This window comes from Echinops telfairi, unplaced genomic scaffold, assembly GCF_000313985.2.
Source record: "Echinops telfairi isolate 266 unplaced genomic scaffold, ASM31398v2 ScPeMD7_23;HRSCAF=83, whole genome shotgun sequence".
Lineage (NCBI taxonomy): Eukaryota > Metazoa > Chordata > Mammalia > Afrosoricida > Tenrecidae > Echinops > Echinops telfairi.
In genome coordinates this window covers 71243505-71260273 of record NW_022103920.1, presented here as the reverse complement: position 1 = coordinate 71260273, position 16769 = coordinate 71243505, and the positions used below count along the sequence as shown (strand labels likewise).

General features: G+C 36.0%; 1 protein-coding gene across 4 annotated transcripts in view; it reads left to right on the top strand.

The window, feature by feature from the left end:
* Nucleotides 1–16769, top strand: part of DGKB (diacylglycerol kinase beta) — a 788541-nt gene that overhangs the window by 495026 nt on the left and 276746 nt on the right. The window lies entirely within an intron of this gene.

Below are 16769 nucleotides of genomic sequence, written 5' to 3'. Positions count from 1 at the left end.
CCGGAGACTGAGGAACAGGATACAAGATCCAGCTCAGGCAGAGGTGAGGAGCCAAAGAGAATTCAACTCTGCTCAGTCTCTCTCTCTTACATCAAAAGACTTTTGACACCAGGGAGGTGGCATCAGACTACAACCTCATTGGTAGATGGAGCTTGGCCTCTCCCCTTAGCCAGGAATGTCTAGGTGATATTATCCTTCACCATCGCCGTAATCTTAGGTTGCTGCTTCAATCCCAGTTTGGATTTGGATCTATTCCTGAAAGACACCAAACTGTCTCTTGTTCTTCCCGGGGTCTCGGGCTAGAATGGCCTTTCCATGATGCCTTTGCACCGTGTGCTCCCTCCTTCGGGTTTCATTTCGCATAGTTTCCCTTTGCCAAGTTGTATTTAGCTTCTGTTATCTTATGTCGCATTGCCTTCTCTATCTGTTTCATTCCATGAGCCCTAATCTGCATAATTGAAAGCATTATTGTTTTTGGATATCCTCTACAACTTGATTATGCCACATGATGGTTGGAAGCGAACCTATTTTTGTTTATCTCTGATCGCCATTTCCTAGAATGAAACCTATCTGGCTTACCGTGCATATTTCTTGAACAAGTCAATGAATTAGTAAAACCTAATTGTGATCATCTGGAGTCCTGGAGGTGTTTGGGTTATACATTGTCCCCTTCAGCAGTTTGAAACCACGGGCTGCTCCACAGGTGAAAGGCATGGCTTTCTCCTCCCATAAAGAAATCCACAGGGGTGGTTTTAGCCTGTCCTCTAGGGAGAACTGCCTATGAGTCAGCATCGATGGCAGGGAATGAGCAATTGTGACCTTTAGGGAAGCTATCTCATTTAATTCTTACTGCAAGTTCATGTCACAATTACTAATATCATCTGGATTTAACAGTTGAGGAAACTGACATTTATAGAGATTAAGTAGCTTGTCATAAGAGTTATTTCAGAAGTCATAAGATGAAGTGACTTATTAAAGAGCTAATAAATTTGGGATCTGTATTAAAAATCAGAATTTGGTGATTCCCTTGTTCATATTCTTCCCAAAAATTTATGTTAAAAATATCTAAACTAGAGATATCGATGAGACCATGTAGGAAAATTGTTCCTCTTTATTTTCTGTAATATAAGGTGTCTTTTCTATCATGATATATGGTAATAAGTAAGATTGCTAGTCTTAAGAAACATAATGGAGAATATCTGAAATGTGGAAATCAAATGAAGAAATCTGAATTGGGGGCTTTACATATTTATATACCATATATACTCGAGTATAAGCCAACCCGAATATCATCTGAGTCACCTAATTTTACAAACAAACAAAAAAACTGCGTAAAAAAATGTGCTGAAAAAAGACTCGGCTTATGTATGAGTATATATGGTATATGATACTTACATGGTGGAATCAAATATCTCTTGGAGTTTGCATTTTAAATATGTACTTTAATATGTTAGGAAATGAGGCTGCAGCTGTGTCTGAACCACCACATATTTACCGTCAGAATGGATGTAGCTACCAGAGCATACTTTACATCAGCTGCTGTAATTATTGCCATTCCAAAAGAGTAAAAGTATTTTGCTGATTAGCCCCTCTTCACAGAGATAACATCAAATGATCCCCGGCTATAGTGTGATTATTAGGCTTTATTTTCTTATTTTCAGTTGGTGGATGAGCCGGCATTATTGTAGCTAACTCTTCCCTAGATACTGTTCCTCATGACTCTGTTTCCATCAGTGAGCTCAGTTTCTGGCTTATAGGCACTGGTCAGAACTTGTCCATTGCATTCAGCTGGATTGGAATAAATAATAGGTTATCGTTTTATGGAGAAATACTTTATAGCAAGGGTAGCAGTTGAGTGCATATGTAATTTTTTTGTGAGTGAGAATGGAGAATGAGAAATCTTCAGTTTGTAGATTTGCCCTTTAGAGCATTTGGTTCCCAGCTGACTGAAAAGGTGTGGGCGAATAGCAAGGCTATTTATAAATAAAGGGAAGCTAATGATAGCATTTTTATTTCAGATACTAGATAGGGAAAGAAGAGCATTGTGTCTAAAGGAATAGTAAGGTTAAATGGAGACATACAAAATATATGTGTGATTAGTCTTAAAATGTCAACTTTCAACTGTTTATAGTTTCCCCTCAGTTACTTTTAATCTTTTTTTTTTACACTTTAATATAAAGAAGTAAATATCTCAATTGGAAAAATCAGTCAGTACAGTTTTGCACACTACACTAAGCATGCCTTTGAACAAGCAACTACGAGTTGCTCACATCTCTCTGACAAATAAAAGGTATAGACTTGCTGAAAACACAGCCCTCAAACTTTGGGTTTCAGTGGGAGGCATTTTTTTTCTGATGACTATTGAATTGTGATTATTAGAATAGTGGGATAGTGTTATAAAACCATGTTAATTTGACTTTGGATCAAAGTAAAACAACAAAACAAAATTTCCTCACTAAGTGAATTAAGGAAGCTTAATTCACAGGTCCTGATTTTGGGTGCCTGTGTCCTGCCAGATTCTAGAGTCCTGTGAGATTTCGTAGTTTTAGTAAAAGTGCTCATCAAAGGATATTTGAAAAGACCAAATCAACTTGGTAGTTAAATGAATGGTGATATAGTCATATGTAAATGGTGTCCGAGGCCTTCACAGGAGAAGTTTACTTCCTTATGGGAAGCTAATGGCTACTACAGGATGCTAATGAGGGTTTCCTGAGAGTTCTCCAAGAGGAGTTGCGTTAGACTTGATGTGAACTGGCAGAAAGCAGCATAAATTGATTTGATCACTAAAAGGCCTTGCATGTGGGGCTTTTCTTTTTAATGGAAAATGGTTCCCCAAAGAAAACATATATCATAGGAGCATGAGAGGAAGAGAAGATAAAGAAAATTGAATGTTCGTCACTGATCAATTATTCAGAATCAATTATGGTTTGCTAGGGAAAGCATGTTGTGCCAATGCCAAACTAAACTCCAGCGGGCACGAGGATTAATGACTCTCGTTCTTACACAAGGCTGGGAAAAGGGAGAGGTGCTATCTATTGGCAGAAGTCTATTGCTCTCCAAGTGGAGATAACAATTATTACACAACGAGACAGCAGTCCTTGCGACAGAAAGCCAGGTCTTTTTGTTCGTGAAGGGGAGATTTTTGAAGAGAGTTTATAAGAAAGATACAGAAATGTATGCACTTCCTTCCAATCCTCACTGTGTGTCCCTTTGACTCAGGAACATACTCTGACTTTTAACCTCTCACATGTTCATGATCACTTTAACCCACTGGCCTTGTCATAAACTCCATATCCTCCTCATAGCAGCCTGTGCATGAAACAGGACAGATATTTTTATTCCAAACATTCAAATGAGGAAGATCATTCAGTTAGAGATTTTTCAATTGGTGCTGAAGGTCCATGTCGAATGGTGGAATACATTTTATAATGATTAATAAGGAAAAATGAACAAATGACCATAATATTAGAAGTCATATTCCTGGAATTAGAGTAGGCATTATTTGCTGTGGATGAGATTGTTATCGCTGTAATCTTATTGAAGTATTTGATAATAATTAGGGACATTTAATAATGAATTTGAAATTATAAACAATTCTCATATAACAAAATGTTTTCACTTTTGGAAATAGTTAAGTTATGCTGAAATCATTTTAATGGTAATAATGACACAATCTTTTGTGGTTGTTGAAAATGTAAAAACTGAATATGGTACAAGAAATGGAATGGACAAATGTACTTATGGAATATAAACTATAGTTGCTATCTCTCTCTTCCTCTATCTCTGCATCTAGCCAGAGAGGGAAGGACGAAGAGCGGAATATGAGATCAGGAGACCCCTGGCATCCCCAGAAAGGATGTCCCCCAGTGTGGTCATCCATGGTGTCACCTCCTCCCACAGAACCTGAGCGGATCCTTAGTAATGCTTATTGGGGCTTTTAATAATATGCGACAAATATAACTTAAACTGCTTCAATGTAATATATTCCATGAACATTAATCACATGTAAGTAAAATGTTGCTAAGATGATTTTTAAAAATGGTTTCAGAAGTATATCAACAGACAACTGCCATAATTAGACGAGCAAATTAAGTGAGGGCTATACTGACTGACATCAAATACATCTTGGCTGAAAGCAGAATATACAAGAGAGACGCTTACCCGTGTTTCACTACTTTACAAAGGTATTTGACCATGGGGATCATAACAAAGTATGGACATCATTGCAAAGAAAGAGAATTTCGTAACACTTGTGCTCTTACAGATTGTCCATAGACCAAGAAGAGCCATTCAAACAAAACAGAGGATGCAGCATAGTTTTAAATCAAGAAAGGTGTGTATCAAGGATATATCCTTTATATTTATCAGATTGTATCTGAGGAGTTGGACTTTTTACAGACGAATGCAGCACTGGGATGGGCGAACGATTCATTAACTATCTATGATATGCAGCTGATACAACCTTGCTTGCTAAAAGCAAAGCATATTTGAAACCTTTACTGATAAATATTTTTTTAAAAGTATATAGGATTCATTGTGAATTATACTTCAACATCAAAACCCCCAAACCTTCATAATTGTACCAATAATCAAAATTGTGTTGAAGTTACTTGGGCCCTCTCGTAATGGAAGCTCTGGTAAGAAATCAAATAGCACACTGTTAGTCAGATCTGCTCGTAAACAACTCTTTAAGGTGTTAAAGAGCCCAGATGGCATTTTGGGAACTATGACACGTCTGAATCAGCCATGATACTTTAAGTCACGCAGGTGCGTGCAAAACCTGGAAAAAGAATAAATACCAAGGAAGAATCAATGGCTGAATTATGGTGTTGATAAAAAATATTGAGCCTACCATGGACTGCCAGGAAAAGAACCAGTTTTGGTTGAAAGAAGTCCAGCTGGAAGCTTTATTCTTAGAATCCAGGGTCGTGAGGCCTTGTGTTACTTCATTTGAACACCTTATCAAGAGGCACGTGACCATGAAGATGGACATCCTGCTTGATAAAGTAGAGGGTCAGATCAGCAGAAAGTGGGACGCTTCTCCCCAAGATGGATTGATGCAGTGGCTGCAACCCCGGGCTCCAACAGCAACCGTCGTGAGGATGACGCAGGAGTGAACGGTGTGTCATGCCGCTGGATGTATACCCTGTGCCTTCCAGCCACCTCAATGTCACCTGTTTTATCAAACAGTTCTGCTTTCCTTTTCGTCATGATCAGTAACTTCTCGGAAGCCTTTATTTGGTCTTCGTTCTTTTCCTTCATTAAGGAGCCTGGGGTGTTGTCAGGTTAAGGGTTGGACAGATCTTCACAAGGTTGAAGGCTCGGACAAACCAGCTGCTCTGCAGAAGGAAGATGCATCTCTCTGCTCCCATAAGATTTATAATTCAGAAACCCTGCGTGGCGTCACTCTGCGTCAGAATAGACTCAGTGGCAGTGGGATGGGTTTGGGTTTAACTTTAATTATTAATTCATTCTCCCAAAAAAGGTCATTGGTATAGATTCTCAACTACTAACCACTCTACTGTAGCTAAAACAAAATAAATAAACAAAAGGACATCTACATCTATAAAACACCAACAGTAACCATGAGAATGCCAGCAACTGGTTTAGTGCAATCAGACAGAACAGTCATGACCTGAAGTATGGCTGTCATTGGGTTATCTTGACAACTCTAGAGTACATTAGAAAGTTCGAGAAGAAAATCATGCTGGAGGTTTAGTCTTACAGTCATGTACTTCTCAACTGGGCTTTGAAAATCTTTTTGTTGTTATAACTCACTTCAGGGATATTTTAATGAAAACAAAATTATAAATTTCTGCTGAGGAACTGCATACAATTTTTGTTGACAGCCATTTTTGTGTCATCTCATCTGGCAGTGTCACAGATGGAGTCCATACCTCCTGTAACTCCCTAGCAGTGTCTCTGACTGGGGTCCCTGCCCAAGAAGGACCCCTTCCACTTGAGAGACATGTAGAAGAAGTCTTGAATACTAAATGTGAAAGATAAAAGGCAGCAATTAAATTTGTTGAATGGGATGAGTATGTGTGTGTACAAATGACCTATTTTTAAAACATTAATATTCATATATTAAGGAAAAAATATCCTATCTGTCCTAAAAAATCTTCCTGACTGAGGCAGTATTTCCCTTTCACATTTGACTGTCACTGAATGGAAATCTTTTTAGCTGAGAGAGAGTGAATGATCCCTCACGTGTTTAGAGGGTGAATTGGTTAACGATAACGCTAGAAAGAGACTATTATACCAATTATTTGAAACGCTTAAAAACTGGCCTAATGCAAGCGATTATGTTTGGAGTTAATGAAGCACTGATTCCCCTAACGTAGCTGAGTAAAGGAAAGAAAGATCTTTTGCCAATAAAAATCTCATCAGGTGATGGCCTTGACAGAACCTCCCCCTATTCCTGTCAGCCAGAGCTGTCAGAAACAAACCACTGATGAGACAATGACAATAATTAACACAGTGTTAATGGGCGATGGAGCCTCACAGTGTTGTTTTCAGCTACAGTGAACTGAAAGAATGCCAAGCAGTGCACATGGCTTAACATCATAACATGTTTCTCTTTTATTTATTGTGGTGATGTTGACTCTCTTGGGTTACAAGATATGATTTCTCAAGCTCATGAGATGGTAGATAAGAAAGCCCAAGCCAGGAAATCCAACAACTGTATTCATATTACTATTAAAGGTAGACTTAACCTGGACTCTGTTTAGAAAAGAGTGCAGCAATTTGACTCTGCACACTGAAAGTTTGGATTATGATTGTAACCTGAAGGGCAAGTATGCTGTTAAAAAACAGGAGTTTGAACCCAAAATTAAACTATTCAGAAGCAATGGATTTAATAGAAATATTATTATTGGCTGCATCAGATTATTCAAGTCTGGAGAGGTGTTCGATACTGTCACTGAAGCACATGTAGCACCTGGTAACAAAGTGAACTAGCAAACAGTCAGGCTTAGCTTGGCACAGGGAGTTCCCCATAAATCTCTGAGCCCATCATTGTAGTCTAGCCCACTTAGACTCCACTGTATTTTTCATTGTATATCAAAGAGGTCCCCCTCTCCCTTGGCAAAGTCACTCTTCAATAGGATATTTGTATAACACATGAATACTTCCTTAAGCCACATTTCAAGCTTAATAAATTTCATTTTACACAAGGAACAAACATGGTACGTCTAGACAGATTTTTTTTTCATTTAAGCTTCCCTACTTGAACTCAAATCAAAGGAAATAGCTGCATTCCGTAAAATGCATTCACTTGTGGAAATGGAAATGTTTTGATCTCTATTAAATACTGGGGTGGGAGTGGGGGGAGTTTGAATGTACTCTAAAAAGTGGGATTATTTTTACCAGCCCAAATGACAAATTTTTTCTACACAGGCTTTCCAGCAATTAGTCTTGCTCTACTGCTATTTCTACACTGGCAAGATGCAGTCTGTTACTTGCCAATCTCGGGAGAATATGGTGCTTTCTGTACAGGCACCAGTACTTGTCCGAATGCCAGATCATGTGCTTGTCCTGGGCCAGTGTAGGAACAGCACAACAGGCCTGAGACACTTGAACTTTGATTGGATTTGTTTTTCTCTGAGGAATCATTACTTATCTTCGAGTTGCAAACTATTAAGCATAATGCAAGGAAGTCTGTGGGTTCTTATGACTATTACTGAATATACGTGATGTTTGGCATTACTAGGAGTAAAAGTCCAGGTCCTGGCTCTCAGAGAAATATGTAAAGGTATTTTCTTCTTATTTTAACTGATATCTTCTGCAATTGATTAGCAGAAATTATTTTAAAACACATTTCAGGTTATAAATACTTTGCAAAAAAAATTGTCTGTTACATACCTATATTCAACTTTCATTAAAATACTTTTTTTGAATATTATTTTTCTTGCCATATTTTTAGATAGCTATCATAATAATCTAAAATGTTTCTTATTATTGTTCTTCTGTACCTCCCCTATGAAAACAAAACAACACAAAACAAAGCAAAAAAACCCTGGCAGTCTGTAATGATTGTTTAAAAATTCAAAATTAAAAAAGAAAAGCTTACATTTTGTTAGAATCAAAAGCTTCAAAATAGCCTGCTCCCTTTTTGAGAGGTTATGTTCTGTCTCTTTTTGAGAAGTTCAAGGGAAATAGCTTTTTCAAAGAACACCCAGTTGAAGTAGATTTCCTTTGCCATTCTAGAAACACATAATTTGACTGTTATCCCACAGTCTGTCTCAATTAAAGCACTATGGAGTCTAATTTTCTTTTTTCTTTGGCCAAAGTCAAAGCTTATTTTTTCTTAGAAATTAATATATTAGACCGTCACTGTACATGGTATTCAACACACTTTTATTTCTCTCAAGCATCGGTGCTTGATATAGAATCAATCAAATATTATAACATGGTTAAATGTGGATTCTAAATGTTCATCTTTTTAATTTTAGTCAAACTTTTTCAGGATTTAAATTACCATGACAAAGTTTAAATTACCATCAAAGTTAAATGTTGATGTTAAAATACGATTTTCCTCTTGAATAGAGATGGTGGTGGTAAAGAAAGTGATGGTTGCATTTTTGTCAATAAGCAAATGAGACTTAAAGAAGTAAATATTTATTCATAGGTACATAATTATTGATTTAAAATCTTTTAATACACCGAATTCACTATTTTCAACATAACATTCTTCTTCCTTGTCCATTAAGGGTAAATGTGAGTAGAATCCCCTACTTGAAGAATGTCCAGGTTTATCTCCTTTCTTAGGACTTGATTAAGTTCTACTCAAGTAAAGCCTAGATCAGCCTCGCCTGTACTTGTGGAGATCCGCTACAGACAACCAACTCAGAAATGTGAAGGACTTTCAACATCAGGTACTTCAGCAGTCCAGTATCTAAACCCTGCAATTTTATGGTCATACATCATGTGTCACAGTTCTGATATTACATTTCTTCATAGTTGACCTCAGACAGTACCAACCAGTAGTCATGATACAACTATTCCTTTGATGTGTTTGTTAACTCCTATTCTAGCAATATGCTCTGTATTTCCTGAGCGATACATTGCTGGTACAACCTTTCTTCTGCAGATTCACTCAGATGAAAAGGACAAAATGATAATTAAAAACAAAGCTCCAAATTTTTCCGTCACAAATGCAAATTAGTCTTCTTTCTCATAAAAGTAGAATTTTATAATTTTGCTTCACTCTTAATTTTCAAAGTAATAGTGTATAGCTTATCATTTTTCCTCACTCTTTACTTTCACAATGATAGTGTACAGTTTTAAACTAAATTTTAAAAATACACTGAAATGATCAATGCTTGTATGCAAAGCATTGATTTCCAGTTGCTCAATCATTTAGATGAACTATACCTTCAGGATCATATACAGATCAAACTGATGTTCATTATAAATTATTTTCCTAATTATTCATTTTGTATTCACTTGGTCATTTTCAAGGTCCCAACTCAAGGAAGTACAGGAGGCTAATTGTTTATTGGCAAATGTGGTTTGGCATGATATTTTGCAACGGATACTATAAAACTTGGCATTTCTTCATTTTGTCCATCTTTAATCTTTCTAACTGGTCATTATCATTGATCAAAATAATTCAAGAGGTTCAGATCAAAGTAGATATTTAGGTCATTGTAGCCGGTGATCATTTATGGTACCTATGTCACATTTCCCAAATGCATAAGTATTCTTTTAAGTGGTTCCGATGTTTATTTCAATGTGAGGGATTTAGTAATTGCACTAAAATTTTGTGATCTAAAATCAGATTTGTACCACATTCATCCTGAAAGTTCATAAATAATAAGAGAAGGCTTCCAAATTGTTTGATAACAAAGTCAAATTGTTGAGCATTTAGGAGCAATTAATTTATCTAAAAGATGCAAAGAAAAAAGATTACATTTCATATTAGCAAATGGTCATGTAATGAATATTGATTAACTGGCATTGTTCAAGACAAGCCTTTAAAAAAAACAAACAAGAAAGGCAGGAAGCAGAAGAAAAACAAAACAGAGTAGAGATGTGTCTTAAAGCAATGAGGAACAGCACAACGATGAGGCCATTGTGTTGAACTAGTTATGATACAAATGCATAGTTGTGGTTGGAAACCAGTGTTGAAGGAACACACTTGAAAAAGCAGCTTTACTGACGTTACAAAGACATAGCAGTTCTGGACTCCAAGGACTGGTAATGGAGAAAGGGAAGGGTGTAAATATTCATTGATCTTTATATGCCCCTACAATAGTCTAATTTATTCAAAGTAGGCCAACTCTTATGGATAAACCTTCTGAGAGAAAAGCAAACATTCATGATTCAGTGCAGTGCATGCTCGATCTGCTATCCTAGAAAATTGGGTTTGTAACCTATTCCAGTACAATAGTAATATGACCATCTCTCAGCAAGAATGTTTACATCATAACTAGGCTACCTATGTTAAGTTATAAGGAAACACAATTTAGAGAGATTGCCATGTCTGCTTTTTGTCCTGTATAAGAAAATAGCACACACGTAAACCTCTTACTCAGAATGCGATCATTATTATTTCCATGAAACAACATATCTCTACGAACCAACATGGGAATTCATTGGTAGTTAGCTGCTCTATTTTACACTCGCATGGCAAATGCTCCCTCTTTTGAATCAGTAGGCTTATCCTAGCATCTTTTACTCTGAAAATGGGCACTCATTAATTCTCTCTTTAGTCTTTAAAGTTTTACAACTCTACAAATTCAGTAGTTGATTGAATAGCCTAAGAGCACCTACATTGCACGAAGTGGCCATGTTGTCACTGTAGTGTGCAATACAAGAAACTATTTTAAAATATAGCGCGACCGTGTTTTTATAAAAATACTGATTCTGCTTAAATGTGCTGCTTCCTTTGATTTACATATGATCAACATTGTCGAATATCATGCTTTTTGGAGAATATCCATCTAGCAAATAGAAACTCTTAACTGGTCTTTGATCTATGGCCATAGAGTTGAAGGTTCTTCCAACTTTGTGGTGCACTTTAATGTTATCTTTGCATTAAAATCTTCTTAGTAAAACTCAGCATCGCAATAGTGACTATTGATATTGCTTTAATTAATGTTCTCTAGTTTACATCGCTGGGTTCTAATATCTATAGCAATGGCTTAAGAGAAGGCACAGACAAAATTTATTGCTAAAGAATTTAAGGAAGTGAAGAAGTTGTGATGTCTGTTAGAAAGGCTCAGTATTGAGTTGTTTATTCAGGATATGCTAAAAAGTTCGTTCAGGTGTGCTAATAAATTCCTTAAGGCGCATACTACTCCACCGTAAGCCTAGACCTGAAAGCCTTCAGCTCTGGCTCCAGGGGTCAGCAAATGGCTCTGCAAGCTAGCCTGCCACACAGGAGCACTCAGCTTTACTTGTTCCTTGGGTTGAGAAGTCCATCACTCTCTTCCATTATCTGGCTCTTGGTTCTACTGCTGTTCCTCTGGTCTTATAGCTCTCTTCTGGGTCCAGAGGATTCTTGGGTCCAGGAATCTTGGGTCCAGAGGATACATTCCACTACTGGCTCTTGCTCATATTGAGAGCCCTCCTCCTGCTTCTTAGAGGGCTCATTGATACACAGAAGATACTACTCTTCACAGTGACTCCCACTTGAGGTATCTTTCCCTCTTCTTCTTATCAGACCCAGACCAGGGAAAGTTCCTATGGTGGGAGTTAAAGATTTGGGTGAGAAGCACCACATTAAATAATTCACTGCCCCTGCGTTATGAGTTGAAAATTAATTGTTGACTTTGGTCAGCTAATGTAGCTCTATATTTCTAGATAATATAATATTTTAGTAACTGAGATTAATTTCCCCTAATATTTCTTGTAAGTTTTTAATAATTATAATCACAATGCAAACTTATTTGCCAGTTATAGGTTTTAAAGTTTTCATTCTTGTCATTAATTGTTATTTAAAACAAATAAATATTCATTTTCATTTAGAATATTATTTGGGATTTTTCCAAATTACCAGATAGTAGCTTGCAAACAAATTAGTCTTTGGATTTGTTCATATTTAATTAACACATTGAAAATACAGTGATATATAACCTATGTACTTCTTCTCTCATAAAAGGAAGAAAATAACATCCTTACAGACTCGTTAGGTTGACCTGTCCTATCATCTCTGATGGCGTGGTCACCTAATTATAATCCAAGACAATAATCTTCAATTTGCACACAGATGGCTCACAATGAAAGAACTTTTAGTGAAACAGCTTTTCAAATGTATATTTCAAACCCTGAAATTTTACATTATTAAAGTGAAATATAAGAATGACTCACATTGCTTATAATGAAGTTATTTTAGGAGAAAAAAATTTAACATTTTTCTTAAAATGCCAAGTAATCTGATAAACTGAGTATGTGTTCAAGGATTTTACTTTTTTTAAATTCACCAAATTTCTTTTATTGCTAATTATATAATTTATATCTTAAATATCCTATTTATTACTGTCTGTATTTGCTTTTATATCTGGAAAGGCACATATGTAGTTAGGATATTATTTAGCTAAGGTAGCTCTCTAAAATTTTACTTACCACGATTTAAAAATGCTAGAATTCTTGATTCATGTTCATTACTGTAATTCATGGACATTTACAATTTATAGCAATTTATTGTGGGAATTTTACTAGATCATCAACTCTAAAGTGGAAAGTGCTTATTTTTTAACTTTCTCTTAGAAATAATATTAAAATCTTGCATGTTTTAAATTACTAAAAATAAAACACATAGTAATAAAACTATGATGAAATATTTGTCATTATTTAATTGAAATGATAAAAATCATGTTCTCATTTATAAAAAAGAACAACATAAGAAAGGTGGGTTAGGAGTGCATAAGAGATACTAGCGAAAATATTTCATCGCTGCATTCATTATCATAAATCAAAGGCACTGTAAGATTTGCCTTTATGTTTTGAAGAACAAGCTTTTTATTGACTGTCTTTCATAATTAATAGCATTTACTCTTTAAATCAAATTAGTCCACTTTTTCTATTAAAACCTTACTGTAGGATCATTTTTTAAAGCACAAAATGACCTTGACAAAATGAAGGATCAATAATATGTTGATTAGCAGTCGATTTGTTCTAATAGCAAACACTTCCTTGTTGTTGGTTCCTGTTGTAACACTCCCAGAGGTTGTAGTTCATTTCAATCTCCTGGCAGTGGTATATTCTACATGCAGAAAAAGTTGATTGTACTGAGGAGAAACACTGATGGATCAACATAGTCATATGTATGGATTTCTTAATACTTCTTTAATCAGCTCATTTTAGGATCTAAAATTGTGATGCAGGATATCCATCAATTGAGCAGGAAGAAGAGAACCATATACAGTTGAACCTAACATCCGCAGGATGTCTTGAGTTAGACTTAATCAATAAGGGGCATAGGAGCCATGCTTTATTACAGAAAAAAAACAACAATAAACTTCTTAATGTGATAGAGGTTTCAGAAAATCAAAATAAGAGCTTGCTGGGGTAATGGATAACAGCAAGAAAGTCCAGATGTAATCGCAAACTTTAGGGACGTTCCTGGTTCCATGTGTTGAAAATGGAAACTTCAAAATGTATCAGAATCCTTGAATCCTGAAACTTCTCTAAGAAACATGACAATGTTTCTGACAAAGAGTTCTACCTTCCATAGAAGTTACTTGAGCAAAGTAATACAGTTAAGCAATAGCACAGGCAATAAACAGAAGCAAAGAATGGTGTACTCTATCAGTGATATATGTGAATGAGCTGGCCTAAAATAAATCTAGTCTCAAAGAACTTTTCTTTTGCTTTGGGTAGCCAAAGGGAATAAAGGACAAATGAGATTCAATTAAGCAGAGAACAATTTAGTATAACTTTAATAGCAAAGTCTTTAATGATGCTTTGGTACAGATGAATTTGATTTAAAAATATCTCCTGAGTTAAGTTGAAGAAACCCATCTCTTCAGTCACTTACATTTGGACAAGGAAAAGTTAATATGCTGAATGAGAAAACTGAAATCTTGGAAAGGGACTAAATGACCTAATTGATCTTCTCTCCCATCACTGATTTGTAGCTACCACTACGAATTAAATGAAAATGGTTTATTTTTTGCTGCTAAAGATCAAAGGGAACGGCATGAGCTTACAAGTGCTTACATTCCTTCCTTGCCCTGTATTGGTGCATCTCTAGGGTGAACAATCTTCACTCTTGCCCACGTCATGGGACTCATCAAATTCTTAGACAAATGACTCTAAATGGGATGTAATAGTCTGTATGCTACATAAAGCAGTTCATAGAATTTGCTTACGGTGGTTTGAGGCTGAGAGAGTAGACAGTGAGTTGCCAGTTCTTATAAAGGACGATAAGGTCATTATGAACTAAAAGACATGCTTGGCTGTTGCTAGCTGTTGGAATTAACTCAGTGGCTGTAGGTTAAATTTTTGTTCATTTGTTTTGAGTGAATAGTTAAAATAAACCAATAAGCTTGGGTTTGAGGAAGGCAGTGAAAGATCACTCCCTAACAAATTAGCTCTGGAGCTGTGTTTCACAATCAGAGAGTCGCGTGCTAACCCTAAAAACGCTCTCCCGGCCCTCGAGTGGGTGCGGATTCACAGTGACACTACAGGACAGGGTAGAACTGCAGCGCTTTGTGGGAGTACAAAGCCCCATCTTTCTCCCTACCCTGTAATAGGGATTAGAATAATTTCTGTAAGTGAATAAGCTAAAAAATGAAACAAAACAAAAGAAAAAAAACGCTCTCAGTTCAATTCTGACTTCTGATGACTGCATGTGACATAAACTAGAACTGCTCGTGGAATACGCTTTACTGTGATCTTTATGGAAGGAAACATCAGCATTCGGTGAGTTTCTGCCACCAAACTTTAGGTTAATAAAGGATAAACCGTTTGTGCTGCGCAGGGACCTCTTGTAAATGGCCATCTAGTAAATGCTTGAGCTGTATAGGATAAGAGCCCAAATGAAGGCTATTATGTAGCTATGAAAGGGCTTCAACAAGTCCATGTAAAAATGGGATCAAAAGATAATGGAAAATGTCCACAAACTGTGTGAAGCCTATTCATGTTTGTTTTCATCATGAGAGCAAATACATGTCTCCCCATAGTTACTGCTAAAATTTAAATATAATAGTAATTAAATACGAATTTATTTTGTAATAAAGTTCTACTGTTGAGAAGATTGAACTTCTCTTTTGGCAGAATAACCTTCTGTTTAATAGGCAGTGCTCCCTGCCATCATACTGACAGAAAATTCACAGGCTGCATTAAAGGGAGAGAGCTGTGGCCTACAGGGCTGGTTTGTCTGTGCTTTCTCTAGGATACATTTAACCTGGTGGAGAGCAATCTTGGGGAACTTTTATCTACTGAATGAGATACTATTGGAATAATATCCATCCACAATTTCTTTTGATCTACATAATAAAGGTTTTCTACTTAAGTGCATGTAATTGATTAAATGTTTCAAGTAATCTGTTTACAATTTATAATTACACATCACTGTCACTTTTTAACAATAGAAATTGGAATTTCCAATGGGATTTGACCAAATGTCTTTGTTGCCAGCTATCCTCTTCCCGGACTTGGAGATAACAATAAGTCTGCTTCCTTTAGTGAATTAAATCTTCATTCTACAACTTTGGTAGATTCCTTAGTGAGGCCCAGCAGGTCATTAATGAAGGGTTTAAGTTTCTGCTACCAAAACAAAAAATTAATGTTAATTTATATTAAAATATGTATTCCCTCAGTCATTAATTAGATTCTTTCAACAGTCTTGTTGGATATACAGTATGTTCCATTTATTGATAATTGTGAAAATAAAGGATTACTTTATGTGTCTCTTACAAGGGATTCCATCATGATGTGAACTGGCTACTGAAGTAAACTAGATTCTTTGTGAACATGCTGTGTGGGCAGTCATCTAGTGGTGACAACTCAAGGATCAAGTATATGATCTTCTATGATTTTGACTGACCACATGACTATCGATAGAAGAGTACATTTCTATATAGATTGGTGCTTTTGAAATATCAGGAAGAAATTAAAAGGAAAACAAAGAAAAAGTTGCATGCACTAAGTGACATTCATAAGGGATGTACTACACCGAAGGATAAACCATAGAAGGTCACAGGTGCAGCATTGCCCCCAGAACACAGCCCACACAGCAGAAAGGAGAAGGGAGGGCATAGGGAGAGTTCTGTTACAGTAAGGGAAGTGCACCAAGAAAGGTATGTAGATTATGGAAAAGAAAATTAATTTTCTTGAAAATTTACTTCACAACCACAATAAAATGTTAGCAACAAAATCCAAGGTAATGATGATCAAATTTATAGAATAAAAGTTGTAAGTGGCAATGTAGTCTGCTAGGGGCAGACCCCGTCCCTGGGAACCATGTCATTTTATATAGTACATAAATATGTAGGAGGTATTGTTTTAACAAGATTTTCTAACAATCGAAGTGAAACTTAAACCAAGATACTTAAATGTAAACATTATTTAAAACAAACTCAGTTTTGCAGATGATTTAGTTATTACTGTCTGATTTCATTCTTATTAGATCATTCAATAATTTTTTTTAAAAAATCATTTTATTAGGGGCTCATACAACTCTTTTTTTTTAATCGTTTTATTAGGGGCTCATACAATTCATCAGAATCCATATATACATCAGTTGTGTAAAGCACATTTGTACATTCATTGCCCTCATCATTCTCAAAACATTTCCTCTCTACTTAAGCCCCCGGCAT